The sequence below is a fragment of the Theropithecus gelada genome, chromosome 2 (genome assembly GCF_003255815.1).
Source record: "Theropithecus gelada isolate Dixy chromosome 2, Tgel_1.0, whole genome shotgun sequence".
In the NCBI taxonomy this organism is placed as follows: Eukaryota; Metazoa; Chordata; class Mammalia; order Primates; family Cercopithecidae; genus Theropithecus; species Theropithecus gelada.
In genome coordinates this window covers 128380873-128393733 of record NC_037669.1, presented here as the reverse complement: position 1 = coordinate 128393733, position 12861 = coordinate 128380873, and positions in this window count along the sequence as shown.

Below are 12861 nucleotides of genomic sequence, written 5' to 3'. Positions count from 1 at the left end.
AGAACTCTCCACCCCAAATCAACAGAATATACATTCTTCTCAGCACCACATCGAACTTACTCCAAAATTGACCACATAATTGGAAGTAAAGCACTCCTCAGCAAATGTACAAGAACAGAAATTATAACAAACTGTCTCTCAGCCCACAGTGCCATCAAACTAGAACTCAGGACTAAGGAACTCAATCAAAACCGCTCAACTACATGGAAACTGTACAACCTGCTCCTGAATGACTACTGGGTACATAACGAAATGAAGGCAGAAATAAAGATGTTCTTTGAAACCAATGAGAAAAAGATACAACATAGCAGAATCTCTGGGACACATTTAAAGCAGTGTGTAGATGGAAATTTATTGCACCAAATCCCCACAAGAGAAAGCAGGAATGATCTAAAATTGACACTCTCACATCACATTAAAAAGTACTAGAGTAGTAAGAGCAAACACATTCGAAAGCTAGCAGAAGGCAAGAAATAACTAAGATCAGAGCAGAACTGAAGGAGATAGAAACACAAAAAAACCCTCCAAAAAATCAATGAGTCCAGGAGTTGGTTTTTGGAAAAGATCAACAAAACTGACAGACCACTAGCAAGACTAATAAAGAAGAAAAGAGAGAAGAATCAAATAGACGCAATAAAAAATGATAAAGGGGATATCACCACCGACCCCACAGAAATACAAACTACCATCAGAGAATACTATAAACACTTCTACGCCAATAAACTAGAAAATCTAGAAGAAATGGATAATTTCCTGGACACTTACACTCTTCCAAGACTAAACCAGGAAGAAGTTGAATCCCTGAATAGACCAATAGCAGGCTCTGAAATTGAGGCAATAATTAATAGCCTACCAACCAAAAAAAAGTCCAGGACCAGATGGATTCACAGCTGAATTCTACCAGAGGTACAAGGAGGAGTTGGTACCATTCCTTCTGAAACTATTCCAATCAATAGAAAAAGAGGGAATCCTCCCTAACTCATTTTATGAGGCCAACATCATCCTGATACCAAAGCCTGGCAGAGATACAACAAAAAAAGAGAATTTTAGACCAATATCCCTGATGAACATCGATGCAAAAATCCTCAATAAAATACTGGCAAACCGGATTCAGCAACACATCAAAAAGCTTATCCACCATGATCAAGTGGGCTTCATCCCTGGGATGCAAGGCTGGTTCAACATTCGCAAATCAATAAACATAATCCAGCATATAAACAGAACCAAAGACAAGAACCACATGATTATTTCAATAGATGCAGAAAAGGCTTTTGACAAAATTCAACAGCCCTTCATGCTAAAAACGCTCAATAAATTCGGTATTGATGGAACGTACCTCAAAATAATAAGAGCTATTTATGACAAACCCACAGCCAATATCATACTGAATGGGCAAAAACTGGAAAAATTCCCTTTGAAAACTGGCACAAGACAGGGATGCCCTCTCTCACCACTCCTATTCAACATAGTGTTGGAAGTTCTGGCTAGGGCAATCAGGCAAGAGAAAGAAATCAAGGGTATTCAGTTAGGAAAAGAAGAAGTCAAATTGTCCCTCTTTGCAGATGACATGATTGTATATTTAGAAAACCCCATTGTCTCAGCCCAAAATCTCCTTAAGCTGATAAGCAACTTCAGCAAAGTCTCAGGATACAAAATTAATGTGCAAAAATCACAAGCATTCTTATACACCAGTAACAGACAAACAGAGAGCCAAATCAGGAATGAACTTCCATTCACAATTGCTTCAAAGAGAATAAAATACCTAGGAATCTAACTGACAAGGGATGTAAAGGACCTCTTCAAGGAGAACTACAAACCACTGCTCAGGGAAATTTCTTAAAACATCTGTTCACTGAGATAACTGAGCAATCCAGTTCCTAGGTATTTAGTCAAGAAAAATAAAAGCATAGATCCACACAAAGACTTATATTTAAATATTCATAGCAAATATATTCATAATAGCTAATAATTGGAAGTAGCCAAAATATCAATTGATAAGGAAAGACACATTATAGTATATCAATGTAATGAAATACTACTCATCAATTAAAAAAGAACTAACTATAAACATACACAACATGAACACATCTCAAAAATATTATGTTGAGCAAAAGAAGCCATGCACAGCACATGTAATGTGAAATTTTTAGAATAGGCAAAATGAATTTATAGTGACAGAAAGCAAATTGGTGGCTGCTGAGAGGTTATGTGGATTAGTGACTGCAAAAGGACATAAGAAAACTTTTCGTATTGATGGAAATTTTCCATATCTTGACTGTTAAATGCATCACTCTTCACACTTGAAATGTATACATTTTATTGTACCTCATACAATTTGTTAGAAAAAATAAAAGGCATGTATTATTAATGTAGAGATAGAAGAGTTTGAAATGTTTAAAATCTGTTGTCAAAACACCAATGGAAAGAAAAAATTGAAGATCCTGAAGGAGATGGATTAAGTAGATTAATGGAGCGGTGCCTTCCATTGAAAACTGATTTTTACACTGGTCAAAGACTTTCTTGTGGAATTTTAATGTTAGAAACTAATACCTTGAATTGGAAACCATTAAGTATCAAATTTCAGTTCCACAATTGACTTCAATTTCTCTTCCCTTTAGGGTATTTATTTAGATCTCTGTTAAGTCTTGGCTTAATGAATCTCTTTACTTAGAAAAGAATGTATGAAATAACTCAGATTATTGGCCAGGCGCGGTGGCTCAAGCCTGTAATCCCAGCGCTTTGGGAGGCCGAGATGGGTGGATCACGAGGTCAGGAGATCGAGACCATCCTGGCTAACACGGTGAAACCCCGTCTCTACTAAAAAAAAAAATACAAAAAACTAGCCAGGCGAGGTGGCGGGCGCCTGTAGTCCCAGCTACTGGGGAGGCTGAGGCAGGAGAATGGCATAAACCCGGGAGGTGGAGCTTGCAGTGAGCTGAGATCCGGCCACTGCACTCCAGCCTGGGCGACAGAGCGAGACTCCGTCTCAAAAAAAAAAAAAAGAAAGAAATAACTCAGATTGTTGAAGAAGTATCATGAACATTATTAAATATTTAAATTTTAAAAATCATAATAGAAATATCAAATTAGACTTTGTAAAACATTTAAAATTGTGAAGTGTATGAAAATCTAAAAGGGACAATTTTATTTCAAGGTTTTTAATAATAAAATATATGCTAAAAACTAGCTTATTATTTAACTAACAACAAATATCTTCACACTTTCTGTTTTCTTGGTTTCATGAAATAATGTGTAATCTAGAAACATATATCTTTCTTTTTGAGTATAAAAAATTTTTGTCAAAATGATTTTCTTTTAAAAAATAGGTGTGTTTCCACCTTCAGGCTGTTTAAGTGGAAATTCATTTTGAAACAGAACTTTAGAACATCAAATTCAGACATTACAAGATAAAATAAAGTTATATAATAAAAATACTGCAATTAAATCTGCCTAATTTCAAATTCCAAGGTCATAAAGATGTTCTTTTAATTAAAAGCCTTAGCCAAAAATGCCAAAAAAGAACACCCATTAAGTGGTGCTGTAAATAGAAATTGAGATATGAGGAATCTGAGAAGTCTAATATTAAAGGCAGGGCCTCAGATTTTAAGCCACAGCTGGTGTAATCAATAAATAAATGAAGCAACAGTCATTAAAGAGAGTGCCAAATGATAATACTGTAAAACAGCCTCAATGTCACATTTATGTAATAGGGATTCATCTTCTAGAGGCCTTCTAATGACTATTTGTATGCTGTCCAAGGAGATAACCTTATACAAACGTAATGCAGTGGCTATTATAAAAAAAATTGCAACACATGCTGGGAAAATAGGTTCAAATGTCATATTCTCTAACACACAATAGAAAACATGCAAAAAAACACAAGATATAAATTTATCAGAACTGATTCACATATAGGTAGGACAATAATTTTTTAAAAAATGGATTAGGTATGGACTCTAGCTTGCAAGTTGCAGACACCCAGCTTGAACTAGCTTAAGCAATAGGATGAAACTTTTAAAAAGGATTCTAGCATCTCAGATAATCTAAGGGAAAAGTTGAACAATAAAGATATAGAAAAGGAAGTGATGGATCTTGGCCTCTGAACTAATAGGATCAGAACTTGGAGATTATTAGAGCTTATCTATTTATCTTTTGTCTGCCTCTTTTCTTTGTTTTTTCAATGTTTTCTCTTGCTGAAGACTGACTTTCAATGGAAAATATGACTACAATATTTTCTGTAACTTCTCAGCCTCATATGGTAAAGACTGTACCTTCTCTTAGTTCTGTACCCAAAAATCTATGGCTGAGGGGTGCATTATTTGGCTCTGCTTAGGTCAGATGCCTACCTCTGGACCAAGGACTTAAACCAAGTGAGAAGGATTGCATTGTACCATGGCTGCTCATGCAGCATGTCTGGAGATAGATTAGACAAAGGGAAAAAGATTTCAACTGTGCAGAGAGTTCCTTAGGTGACCATGCACTTCCCTTCTTTCTTCAAGGTAGTATGAGAAAGGTTTTAATGAAAAATATTCATACTAAGAAACTAACAGAGTTCAAGTAGCAATCTGTAAAACTAGGTATAACTGAACCAATTTAAATTATTTTGTTTAGATTCCAGGAATACATAGGGCTGTTGCATTAGTCTTATAGAGGGTGCTTAATTTTCCAGATTTGTGGTCTTAGAAAAATAATTTGAATTATGTTTTCTATTTGAAAATGTAAGTTAATAATTTCTTTTAAAAATTTTAGTATTGTGAGAATTAATAAATGCATTTGTGATGTCCTAGAATTTCAGTCTCTAAGGCCAGTTGGTTGGGAGAATAATGTTTTCTTTTAGTCAAGGGAATGCACAACTCAGGTTCAGTGAGGTCTCTAGTAAGAGAGTTTGTGGGCAGTAATATATGGAAAAAGAATATACATATACACATTTGCCAAGCACTTCAATATGTGTCACTGCTTATCAGTCATAAGTGATCAGTCATCAGTGATAAGCAGTCATAAGACTGCTTATCAAAGATGAACATACTGTCCCAAAATATGGCATAATCAATATAGGAAAGGAAACACATGCAATTAATTATAGTTCAATGTTATATAATGTATACCAATTTCTCTGGTTTTTCTTCCTCTCTGTCATCTTTTGTGGGATCCTGTCCTGCAAATTAGTTATTAAAAAGAGAAATTATCAACTTATTTAGAACATATATAGCTTTTTAAACATTAAACAAAATTCTAATGCTAAACTCTAGAAATTCTTATTAAATGATGTGACTTTGTCCTAGGAATCTGTATTTTTATAAATCTCTCCCAGATATTTCTGATATGCATACGTAATTAGAAACCAATGATATTGATCCTGAGACTCTGCCAGTGTCATTGTTTTCTTAAATTCTGCATATTTTCCCTATATAATCTCATAGAATCCCATGTTTTTATCTGTTTTCTCATGATGAAGCAGCATAAATTTATATTTCCATCACACACCTGGTATTCAGACAAGCACATTCAGCTGCCAACTAGACGGCTCTACTTGCAAGTTCCACAAGCATTTCACAGTCAACCAGTCCAAAATTAAATTCCTTAACTTCACTCAGCTCTCCCAACTAGTTCTTTCCATTTTACTGTCCTGGTTCCACCACCATTTGCCTACAATTGCATGTCAAAAAGCTGGCATGCTTTTTGACTCCTCTTTCTTCTTCATCTGTCTCTCTCCTTCTTCACTCTTCCCCTCAGTTCAGATGCTCATCATACCTATAATAATGCAGCTGTCTATTAAGTGGCCCTGCCCACAGCCTAAACCAGAAGAATGCCAGAGTGACCTTTCTAAATGGAAACAGACTCACACAACACCCTTGCTTAAAACTCTTCACTGGGTCCTCATATCTTCAGTAGGAAATTACAGTATAATACACAGGGGTCCTTCTTCATTTTATGTATAGTTTTTGTTTATTATTTGTTTCTTTAGAATATAGGTTTCTTTAAGGCATCAACATAGCCTGCCTTGTTGATTATTTAATGCCCTAATCCTGAAATAAGCTTGGAATATTGAAGTTGCCAGCTACACATTTGCTTAATGGATGAGTGTGTGAATGAAAGAATGAATGAATCTAATCTCTACATACCATTTTGGCTTCATCCTTTGCTGTACTCATACTGAGTTATTGCAATTGCATAGACAGACTGTGATGCCACATAACAACCTGCTTCCCAAACTGCTTTCTCATCTTTTGCAAATTCTTCCTATCCAATATTTTTTCTTCACTCCCTCCCCACAGTGTAAACACACACACACACACACACACACGTGCCCACATGTATGTTCATGCATATATTCTCATATCTACACCCACTTTTCCTAATTCCAGCACTTTCAAGCAGTCTCTTATCATCAGTTTTTTGAGGAAATATTTTCTGGCATCTTTCTCACGGCGTCTCTTATCACTTGCAAAGATCATCAGGTGTACTGTCTTTATTTCTACAGCAGACTGTCCAATTTCTAAAAGAGTATTTACCGCATGATGTTGTAATTGATTTTCTTTGTTGTTGTTTATCTTCTTTAACAAATACAATGTTTGAAAACTAGAGCCATGTCTTCATTTTATGAATCCTATTGTCTGGCACACTGTTTAGCATATACTAGGTGATAAATGCAGATGAATGGATGTATGAATAAATGAAGTACCAAGGAAACATAACAGGATGAGTGACAAACACTATAAGAATGTTAATAAAAACTATGATGTAAAAGGATGAGTGATATTAAAAATTCATTAAGCAAAAGAATTTCACACTATTAATCCAGAGACACAAACCATCTGTTGAGTAATTTAATTATACATTCTAGTCGACACCACGTATCTGTAATACTGTAAATGATAAGATCCTGTAACCATTCTCCTAGATTTTAGACTCCTTCAATGTTGGTGTCTGTTAGTTATACTGCTGTTTCTGCAGAAGATAATAATGGAAATAATAGAAGACACAAAGTTAAGAAATTACATATAATGAAAGCACTAATAAAGTCATTGAATTAAAGATTTCTCAGAAATTTAAACAGACATGCAAAAGGCATGTAGATTAACAGGAGTGTGAGAATCTTTCTTATGTACAATAAATTTTAAAAATATTAGGTAAAATGATGAAAGGTAATGATGATAACATAAGGATATTAGTAATACTCCATATTTCTTTATTGAGAGCTTATGATGTGCCAAAAACTGTGCTTAGAAAAGTTTTTAGACTTTATTAGAAATAAAATGAAAATGGATTGTGGTTTTTGTTGCCAATTGAATTATGTATTATTTATTAAAGCATAAGATTAGTAGAGTGGATTCTGGAATTGGTTCATTTGGCCTCAATTCTGGGCTCACCATTCATTCAATGGGTGAATTCGAGCAAATTATTTAACATCTCAGAACCTCAGTTTGTTTCCTCATTATGAGACAAAAGGAGTATCAGAGAGATATGAGGATTCCATGCATTAATGTAAATAAAACCACGAGGAGAGTGCCTTTACATGTAAAAGCTTAGTAAATATTGGTAATATTATTGCTATGTCTTCCACCAGCAGAGGAACATACTTTCTCATGGTAGTTGTGCACTATAAAATATAATGACTGACTTAGCAGCCAGCTTTCATCATAGTCAAGTGGAAGAGGAAGGCAAGATATCAATAAAGAACATCACAAAGGTTAGTTAATAACATCAAAAATTGAGAGCAGATATCAGATTCTACTGGCTTATTTTGAAACACAAGTTCTCTGCTTAAAGTACATAATAAAAATAATGCATAAATGCCTATTTTTTCTGATTGTAAAATTTCATGCTTATTACAGAAAACATGAACAATATTATGTATAAAGGAAAGTTACTCATATTTGACTATACAGTGTTAACCACTCAGAATCTTTGTGCAGTATTCTCTGTTACATTATCTGCCTCTAATAATTTATATGTTTAAAAGCTCTCACATCCATAATTTTAGTTATTCAGTGAGTCTCAGAACATATGCTGTAAATTTGTGTGTTTGTGTATGTGCATGTGTGAAGGAAGATGGTTGGGAGAAATGAAGTTCTTAATAGAGATTCATGTTACTTTTTCATTTGTAGGTAGTGGTGGCTTGGATAGCTTGAAAAAGACCACCAAATATTTTAATCTTTAGAAAAAAATTCTCTTATCTAAATAAGTTATGTAGGAGAAATCTATATTAGTATATATCTTTCCATCTAATCATATTATCTTATATAACTGGGATCAAACTCTCTTTCAATTTTGTTTCCCTGTTTTCTCCTCTAACATTTCCTTAAGTATTTCCTTCTTTTCAATTAAAACAAACAAACAAACAAACAAACAAAAAAATTCCTTATAAGCATAACTTTAAATAGCTTCACTAAAGACCATACTGTGCTGGGAAATTAAACATATAGGCTCTATGAGTCTAGAGCCCTTAATCTGTGATACCTGATATGCTCAACCTGCAAAAACCTCATATGTCTGTGTGACTTAGTCCTACAAAAATCTACCACTTCCTCAATGGTGGGATCTCAACAGAAGGTAATATTAATGAATTTAGTAATAATCATTTTAGGGCCACCAGGTATGAAAAATAGAGAAAAGGATGAATTTTATCACACCTTTGTCTATACCAGATAAATTCTCAACAAATGCATCTGGCTTGTAGTATTTAATCAGGTAGAATGACTGTGCTGATTATCTCAGTGATACTATTTGTGATGGTTAATATTGAGTGTCAACTTGATTGGATTGAAGAATGCAAACTATTGTTCCTGGGTGTGTTTGTGAGGGTGTTGACAAGGGGGATTAACATTTGAGACAATGGACTTGGAGAGTCCCTGCGTGGGCACCATCTAATCAGCTGCCAGCGTGGCTAGGATAAAAGCAGACAAAAGAATGTGGGAGGACTGGACCGGCCTGAGTCTTCTGGCCTCCATCTTTCTCCCATGCTGGATGATTCTTGCCTTCAAAATGTTAGACTCCACATGTAACCATCAGGGATTCACCTTTCCTGCTGCCTAGACAGAGTCAAGTTATCAAGGCAGGGGAATTGCAATAAAGAAAGGGTAATTCACGCAAAGCCAACTGTTTAGGAGACCGGAGTTTTATTATTACTCAAATCATTCTCCCTGAGCGTTCCAAGAGCAGAGTTTTTAAGGACAACTTGGTGGATGGGGGGAAGCCAGTGAGCCAGGAGTGCTGATTAGTCAGGGATGAAATCATAAGGAATAGAAGCTGTCTTCTTGCCATAGAGTTAGTTTCTGCGTCGGACCCACAAGATTGGATGAGCCAGTTTATCAATCTGGGTGGCGCCAGCTGATCCATCAAGTGCAGGGTCTGAAAAATATCTCAAACACTGATCTTAGGAGTAGCTTGAGGGGTGGAGGTCAGAATCTCGTAGCCTCCAGCTGCATGACTCCTAAATCATAATTTCTAATCTTGTGGCTAATGTTAGTTCTATAAAAGCAATCTAGTCCCCAGGCAAGAAGGAGGTCTGATTTGGGAAAGGGCTGTTACCATCTTTGTTTTAAACTATAAACTATAAACTAAGTTTCTCCCAAAGTTAGTTCAGCCTACTACCAGAAGCAAGATGGAGTTGGTTAAGTTAGATCTCTTTCACTGTTTCAGTCATAATTTGCAAAGGCAGTTTCACAAGTTCTTCAGCTTTTGAACTCTTGGACCTAAATAGTGGTTTGCCAGGGACTCTCAGGCCTTCGGTCACAGACTGAAGACTGTACTGTCAGCTTCCCTACTTTTGAGGTTTTGGGACTCAGACTGGCTTTCTTGCTCCTCAGCTTGCAGACGGCCTATTGTGGGACTTCACCTGTGATTGTGAGTCAGTACTCCTTAGCAAACTCCCTTTCATATATACATCTTTCCTATTAGTCCTGTCCCTCTAGAGAACTCTGACTAATACAGTATTTTACTTAGTTCTCTGACTTTGTAGAGCAGGGGTGTGAAGAGAGAGGGGTGAGTTATCTAATTAAATGTAGTGCTGGGAAACATGAAGGCTACCTTACTCATTTCTTTCAACTCTTCTGTACTTTAAAAATCATTAAAGCTGAGAAGACCACATGAAGACCTTGATGTACTGATGCTGACAATGAAACAATAAGAACAGCAAGAAGAAATAACTAAAGTAGCAGTAAAAAATGAAGCCAGTCTGCTTTGGAGAGATTCTTCATGTACACTGTGTGGCTATGGAATAACTTATGTTTTCGATATTTTATTATTATTATTATTATTATTATTATACTTTAAGTTCTAGGGTACATGTGCATAACGTGCAGGTTTGTTACATATGTATACTTGTGCCATGTTGCTGTGCTGCACCCATCAACTCGTCATTTACATCAGGTATAACTCCCAATGCAATCCCTCCCCCATCCCCCCTCCCCATGATAGGCCCCGGTGTGTGATGTTCCCCTTCCTGAGTCCAAGTGATCTCATTGTTCAGTTCCCACCTATGAGTGAGAACATGTGGTGTTTGGTTTTCTGTTCTTGTGATACTTTGCTAAGAATGATGGTTTCCAGCTGCATCCATGTCCCTACAAAGGACAGAAACTCATCGTTTTTTATGGCTGCATAGTATTCCATGGTGTATATGTGCCACATTTTCTTAATCCAATCTGTCACTGATGGACATTTGGGTTGATTCCAAGTCTTTGCTATTGTGAATAGTGCTGCAATAAACATACGTGTGCATGTGTCTTTATAGCAGCATAATTTATAATCCTTTGGGTATATACCCAGTAATGGGATGGCTGGGTCATATGGTATTTCTAGTTCTAGATCCTTGAGGAATCGCCATACTGTTTTCCATAATGGTTGAACTAGTTTACAGTCCCACCAACAGTGTAAAAGTGTTCCTATTTCTCCACATCCTCTCCAGCACCTGTTGTTTCCTGACTTTTGAATGATCGCCATTCTAACTGGTGTGAGATGGTATCTCATTGTGGTTTTGATTTGCATTTCTCTGATGGTCAGTGATGATGAGCATTTTTCCATGTGTCTGTTGGCTGTATGAATGTCTTCTTTTGAGAAATGTCTGTTCATATCCTTTGCCCACTTTTTGATGGGGTGGTTTGTTTTTTTCTTGTAAATTTGTTTGAGTTCTTTGTAGGTTCTGGATATTAGCCCTTTGTCAGATGAGTAGATTGCAAAAATTTTCTCCCATTCTGTAGGTTGCCTGATCACTCTGATGGTAGTTTCTTTTGCTGTGCAGAAGCTCTTTAGTTTAATGAGATCCCATTTGTCAATTTTGGCTTTTGCTGCTGTTGCTTTTGGTGTTTTAGACATGAAGTCTTTGCCCATGCCTATGTCCTGAATGGTACTACCTAGGTTTTCCTCTAGGATTTTTATGGTATTAGGTCTAACATTTAAGTCTCTAATCCATCTTGAATTAATTTTCGTATAAGGAGTAAGGAAAGGATCCAGTTTCAGCTTTCTACTTATGGCTAGCCAATTTTCTCAGCACCATTTATTAAATAGGGACTCCTTTCCCCATTTCTTGTTTTTGTCAGGTTTGTCAAAGATCAGATGGCTGTAGATGTGTGGTATTATTTCTGAGGACTCTGTTCTGTTCCATTGGTCTATATCTCTATTTTGGTACCAGTACCATGCTGTTTTGGTGACTGTAGCCTTGTAGTATAGTTTGAAGTCAGGTAGCGTGATGCCTCGAGCTTTGTTCTTTTGACTTAGGATTGTCTTGGAGATGCGGGCTCTTTTTTGGTTCCATATGAACTTTAAAGCAGTTTTTTCCAATTCTGTGAAGAAACTCATTGGTAGCTTGATGGGGATGGCATTGAATCTATAAATTACCTTGGGCAGTATGGCCATTTTCACGATATTGATTCTTCCTATCCATGAGCATGGTATGTTCTTCCATTTGTTTGTGTCCTCTTTTATTTCACTGAGCAGTGGTTTGTAGTTCTCCTTGAAGAGGTCCTTTACATCCCTTGTAAGTTGGATTCCTAGGTATTTGATTCTCTTTGAAGCAATTGTGAATGGAAGTTCATTCATGATTTGGCTCTCTGTTTGTCTGTTACTGGTGTATACGAATGCTTGTGATTTTTGCACATTAATTTTGTATCCTGAGACTTTGCTGAAGTTGCTTATCAGCTTAAGGAGATTTTGGGCTGAGACAATGGGATTTTCTAAATATACAATCATGTCATCTGCAAAGAGGGACAATTTGACTTCTTCTTTTCCTAACTGAATACCCTTGATTTCTCTCTCTTGCCTGATTGCCCTAGCCAGAACTTCCAACACTATGTTGAATAGGAGTGGTGAGAGAGGGCATCCCTGTCTTGTGCCAATTTTCAAAGGGAATTTTTCCAGTTTTTGCCCATTTAGTATGATATTGGCTGTGGGTTTGTCATAGATAGCTCTTATTATTATGAGGTACGTTCCATCAAGACTGAATTTATTGAGCGTTTTTAGCATGAAGGGCTGTTGAATTTTGTCAAAAGCCTTTTCTGCATCTATTGAGATAATCATGTGGTTGTTGTCTTTGGTTCTGTTTATATGCTGGATTATGTTTATTGATTTGCGAATGTTGAACCAGCCTTGCATCCCAGGGATGAAGCCCACTTAATCATGGTGGATAAGCTTTTTGATGTGTTGCTGAATCCGGTTTGCCAGTATTTTATTGAGGATTTTTGCATCGATGTTCATCAGGGATATTGGTCTAAAATTCTCTTTTTTTGTTGTGTCTCTGCCAGGCTTTGGTATCAGGATGATGTTGGCCTCATAAAATGAGTTAGGGAGGATTCCCTCTTTTTCTATTGATTGGAATAGTTTCAGAAGGAATGGTACCAGCTCCTCCTTGTACCTCTGGTAGAATTC